This window comes from Arachis stenosperma, chromosome 2 (genome assembly GCF_014773155.1).
Source record: "Arachis stenosperma cultivar V10309 chromosome 2, arast.V10309.gnm1.PFL2, whole genome shotgun sequence".
Taxonomy (NCBI): Eukaryota; Viridiplantae; Streptophyta; class Magnoliopsida; order Fabales; family Fabaceae; genus Arachis; species Arachis stenosperma.
Window position 1 is genome coordinate 76,270,736 of NC_080378.1, and position 5,357 is coordinate 76,276,092.

At 37.3% G+C, this 5,357-nt stretch overlaps 1 non-coding gene across 1 annotated transcript; it reads left to right on the forward strand.

The window, feature by feature from the left end:
* Nucleotides 1–3,684: 3,684 nt before the first annotated feature.
* Nucleotides 3,685–3,792, forward strand: LOC130964682 (small nucleolar RNA R71). Its single transcript, XR_009080767.1, has one exon. It is a non-coding gene; the product is annotated as a small nucleolar RNA R71 (small nucleolar RNA).
* Nucleotides 3,793–5,357: the final 1,565 nt, after the last annotated feature.

The window sequence follows — 5,357 nt, forward strand, 5'->3', positions numbered from 1 at the left end:
AGAGTAAGCAGAAAAAGCCAATAGACCTTTAAACCAAAAGGCAAGGGAAATAAAAAGGATCCAAGGCTTTGAGCATCAGTGGATAGGAAGGCCTACAGGAATAACATCCTGGCCTAAGCGGCTAAACCAAGCTGTCCCTAACCATGTGCTTGTGGCGTGAAGGTGTCAAGTGAAAACTTGAGACTATGCGGTTAAAGTCGTGATCAAAAGGAAAAAGAGTGTGCTTAAGAACCCTGGATACCTCTAATTGGGGACTCTAGCAAAGCTGAGTCACAATCTGAAAAGGTTCACCCAGTTATGTGTCTGTGGCATGGATGTATCCGGTGGTAATACTGGAAAACAAAGTGCTTTGGGCCACGACCAAGACTCATAAAGTAGCTGTGTTCAAGAATCATCATACTTAACTAGGAGAATCAATAACACTATCCGGATTCTGAGTTCCTATAGAAGCCAATCATTCTGAATTTCAAAGGATAAAGTGAGATGCCAAAACTGTTCAGAGGCAAAAAGCTAAAAGCCCCGCTCATCTAATTAATACTGATCTTCATAGATGTTTTTGGAATTCATTGTATATTCTTTTATTTTTATCCTATTTGATTTTCAGTTGCTTGGGGACAAGCAACAATTTAAGTTTGGTGTTGTGATGAGCGGATAATTTATACGCTTTTTGGCATTGTTTTTAGTATGTTTTTAGTATGTTTTAGTTAGTTTTTATTATATTTTTATTAGTTTTTATTTAAAATTCACTTTTCTGGACTTTAATATGAGTTTGTGTGTTTTTCTGTGATTTCAGGTATTTTCTGGCTGAAATTGAGGGACCTGAGCAAAAATCTGATTCAGAGGCTGAAAAAGGACTGCAGATGCTGTTGGATTCTAACCTCCCTGCAGTCGAAGTATATTTTCTGGAGCTACAGAAGCCCAAATGGAGCGCTCTTAACTGCGTTGGAAAGTAGACATCCTGGGCTTTCCAGCAATATATAATTGTCCATACTTTGCCCGAGATTTGATGACCCAAACCGGCGTTCCAAATCAGCTCAAGAATTCCCGGCGTTTGACGCCGGAACTGGCATAGAAGTGGGAGTTAAACATCCAAACTGGCATAAAAGCTGGCGTTTAACTCCAAGAAAAGTCTCTACACATGGAAGCTTCAATGCTCAGCCCAAGCACACACCAAGTGGGCCCAGAAGTGGATTTTTATGTCATTTACTCATTTCTGTAAACCCTAAGCTACTAGTTCTCTATAAATAAGACCTTTTGCTATTGTATTTTCATCTTGGTTCTTCTGGTTCCCTCTCTGGGGCCGAAGCCAATGATCACCATTATCACTTATGTATTTTCAACGGTGGAGTTTCTACACACCACAGATTAAGGTGTGGAGCTCTGCTGTACCTCGAGTATTAATGCAATTACTACTATTTTCCATTCAATTCAGCTTATTCTTGTTCTAAGATATTCATTCGCACCCAAGAACATGATGAATGTGATGATTATGTGATGCTCATCATCATTCTCACTTATGAACGCGTGCCTGACAACCACCTCCGTTCTACATGCAAACAAGGCTTGAATGTATATCACTTGGATTCCTTAATCAGAATCTTCGTGGTATAAGCTAGAATCCATTGAGTAGAAAAGCATACAAAGGGGAGAATGCATGAAAAAACAAAGATTGGGAATGCATCAAAGGATGCACACGTGCACAAGGCATGCACGCGCAAAAGTGGTCTCGCTTGTAGACGCGCAGATGGATAATTTGCCAATTGACGCGTGCGCACACTTGGCGCACACATGCCGATACTCGCACGTGACTCACTAAAGTGAAATTGCCACCAGTGATTTCTGAGCAGCCCAGGCCCAACTCCAACATGTTTCTGAGTGTATTTCATGCAGAATTGAAGCCCAAGCAAAGGAAGAGTAATTATTAGTAGTATAGCATCATGTAGGTTAGTTTCTAAAGAGAGAAGCTCCCTCTTCTCTCTAGAATTAGGATTAGAATTTCTTAGATTTAGGTTTAATTCATGCTTTGATTTACCTTTCCTTTACAATTTCTTGTTCCTCTACTCTTCCTCTCTCTAATTTTGTATTTCATTCTTGTAATTGCTTACTTTGTTGTTGATGCACTCTTTCTTCTCCTATTTTTCTTTAATGCAATTTAAGATTCATGTTCTTTTATTATTGATTTGCTTTGTTGTTGTTAATTTCCTTGCAATTGAGTAGTGTAAATTTACTTTCCTTGTAATTTTACTATGCTTTCCCTTTATGCCTTCCAAGTGTTTGATAAAATGCTTGGTTGGATTTTAGTATAGATTTTATTCCTCTTGGCCTAGGTAGAGTAATTAGTGACGCTTGAGTTATCTAATTCCTTTGTTGATTGATAATTAGAAGTTACTAATTGATTTGGATACCACTAAATCTAGTCTTTCCCTGGGAGTTGGCTAGGACTTGTGGAACCAAGTTAATTCATCCACTTGACTTTCCTCTATGGTTAGAGGTTAACTAAGTGGTAGCAACGAACAATTTGTGGTCACAATTGAAGAGGATAACTAGAATAGGACTTCTAGTTCTCATATCTTGCCAAGAGCTTTGTTAGTTGTTAGTTTATTCTCTTTGCCATTTATATTTCTTGTCTAAAATCTCAAAAACCCCAAAATATCTCATAACCAACAACAAGACACTTTATTGCAATTCCTAGGGAGAACGACCCAAGGTTCAATACTTTGGTTTATAAATTTAGGGTTTGTTACTTGTGACAAACAAATTTTTGCATGAAAGGATTAGTGATTAGTTTAGAAACTATACTTTATAACGAGAATTCATTTGTGAAATTCTAAACCGTCAAAGATCTAATCATCAACATCCCAAGAGGTTTTTCTCACTGGGAATCACATCCTCTTCACTCTCTCCAAGTTCGGCCATGTTGGTCATGATTATGGCCTTGCACTCTCTTTTGGGATTTGCTTCTGTATTGCTTGGGAGAGTACTAGGAGGAGTTTAAGTGACTCTTTTACTCAGCTGACCCACTTGTGCCTCCAAATTTCTTATAGAGGACCGTGCCTCAGTCATGAAACTGATGGTGGTCTTAGATATATCAGAGACTATGTTTGCTAAGCTAGAGAGTCTCTGCTCAGAATTCTCTGTCTGTTGCTGAGAAGATGATGGGAAAGGTTTGCTATTGCCAAACCTGTTTCTCCCACCATTATTGTTATTGAAGCCTTGTTGAGGCTTCTGTTGATCCTTCTATGAGAAATTTGGGTGATTCCTCCATGAAAAATTGTAGGTGTTTCCATAGGGTTATCCCATGTAATTTACCTCTTCCATTGCAGGATTCTCAGGGTCATAAGCTTCTCCTTCAGAGGAGGCTTCTTTAGCACTGCCAGATGCAGCTTGAAATCCGGTCAGACTCTGAGAAATTATATTGACTTGCTGAGTCAATAAGTTGTTCTGAGCCAATATGGCATTTAGAGTATCAATCTCAAGAACTCCTTTCTTATGAGGTGTCCCATTGTTCACAGGATTTTTTTCAGAAGTGTACATGAACTGGTTATTTGCAACCATTTCAATGAGTTTCTGGGCTTCTGCAGGCTTTTTCTTCAGATGAATAGATCCGCCTGCAGAATGGTCCAATGACATCTTGGATAACTCAGATAGACCATCATAGAAGATACCTATGATGCTTCATTCTGAAAGCATGTCAGAAGGACACCTTCTGATCAATTTCTTGTATCTTTCCCAAGCTTCATAGAGGGATTCACCTTCCTTCTGTTTGAAGGTTTGAACTTCCACTCTAAGCTTACTCATCTTTTGAGGTGGAAAGAATTTAGCTAAAAAGGCATTGACCAGTTTTTTCCAAGAGTTTAGGCTGTCTCTAGGTTGTGAATTCAACCAGATACTAGCTCTGTCTCTTACAACAAAAGTAAAAAGCATAAGTCTGTAGACCTCGGGATCAACTCCATTGGTCTTAAAAGTGTCACAGATTTGCCAAAATTCAGCCAAGAACTGATGAGGATCTTCCAATGGAAGTCCATAAAACTTGCAATTTTGTTGTATCAAAGAAACTAACTGAGGCTTAAGCTCAAAGTTGTTTGCTCCAATGGCAGGAATAGAGATGCTTCTCCCATAGAAGTCAGGAGTTGGTGTAGTAAAGTCACCAAGCACCTTCCTTGCATTGTTGGCATTGTTGTTATTTTTGGCTGCCATGACTTCTTCTTTTTCGAAGATTTCTGTCAGGACCTCTCCAGAGAGTTGTGCTTTAGCTTCTCTTAGCTTTCTCTTCAGAGTCCTTTCAGTTTCAGGATCAGCTTCAACAAGAATGCCTTTATCTTTATTCCTACTCATATGAAAGAGAAGAGAACTAGAAAGTATGGAATCCTCTTTGTCACAGTATAGAGATTCCTTGACGTGTCAGAAGAAAAGAAGAATAGAAGGATGAGGTAGAGAGAGGAATTCGAACTTAGAGAGAGATAGAGGGGGTCCGAATTATTAAGAGAGGAGGAGTGTTAGTGATTAAATAGAAAGAGATGAGAGAGAGAGTCTTCGAAAATTAAAAAGGATTTTTGAAAAAGTGGTTAGTGATTTTCAAAAATTGGGAATGGAAAAGTGGTTAGGTGATTTTGAAAAAGATAAGAAATGGTGATTAATTGAAAGAAAAAAAGATTTGAAAATCAATTTTGAAAAGATAAGAAAGAAATCAAAATTTAAAAAGATATGATTGAAAAAGATTTTTATTTTAAAAAGATGTGATTGAAAAGATATGATTGAAAAACAATTTTAAAAAAAAGATTTGATTTTTAAAATTGATGACTTGACTAACAAGAAACTAAAAGATATGATTCTAGAATTCAAATATTGAACCTTTATTAACAAGAAAGTAACAAACTTGAAATTTTTGAATCACAGCATTAATTGTTAGCAAGGATTTTCAAAAATATTAAAAGAAAAATAAAAAAAGAATTGATTTTGAAAAAGATATGATTGATATGAGAGGATATGAAAAAGATAAGATTTTGAAAAGTTATTTTTAAAACTTGAAAGATTGAAAAATATTTGAATTGAAAACAAAACTACCTCCTTGGTGCTATCCTGGCGTTAAACGCCCAGAATGGATACCATTCTGGCGTTCAACGCTCACTTGGCTACCTCCTTGGGCGTTAAACACCTAGCCAGGTACCCTGGCTGGCATTTAAATGCCAGAATTCCTTCTTCACTGGGTGTTTTGAACGCCCAGCTTTTTCTTTATGATTCCTTTGCTGTATGTTTTGAATCTTCAATTCTCTGTATTATTGACTTGAAAAGAAATAATTTTGAAAATTTATTTTGAATTTTTAATGATGAGAGTGATGCCAGGGCATCTAGGCCAG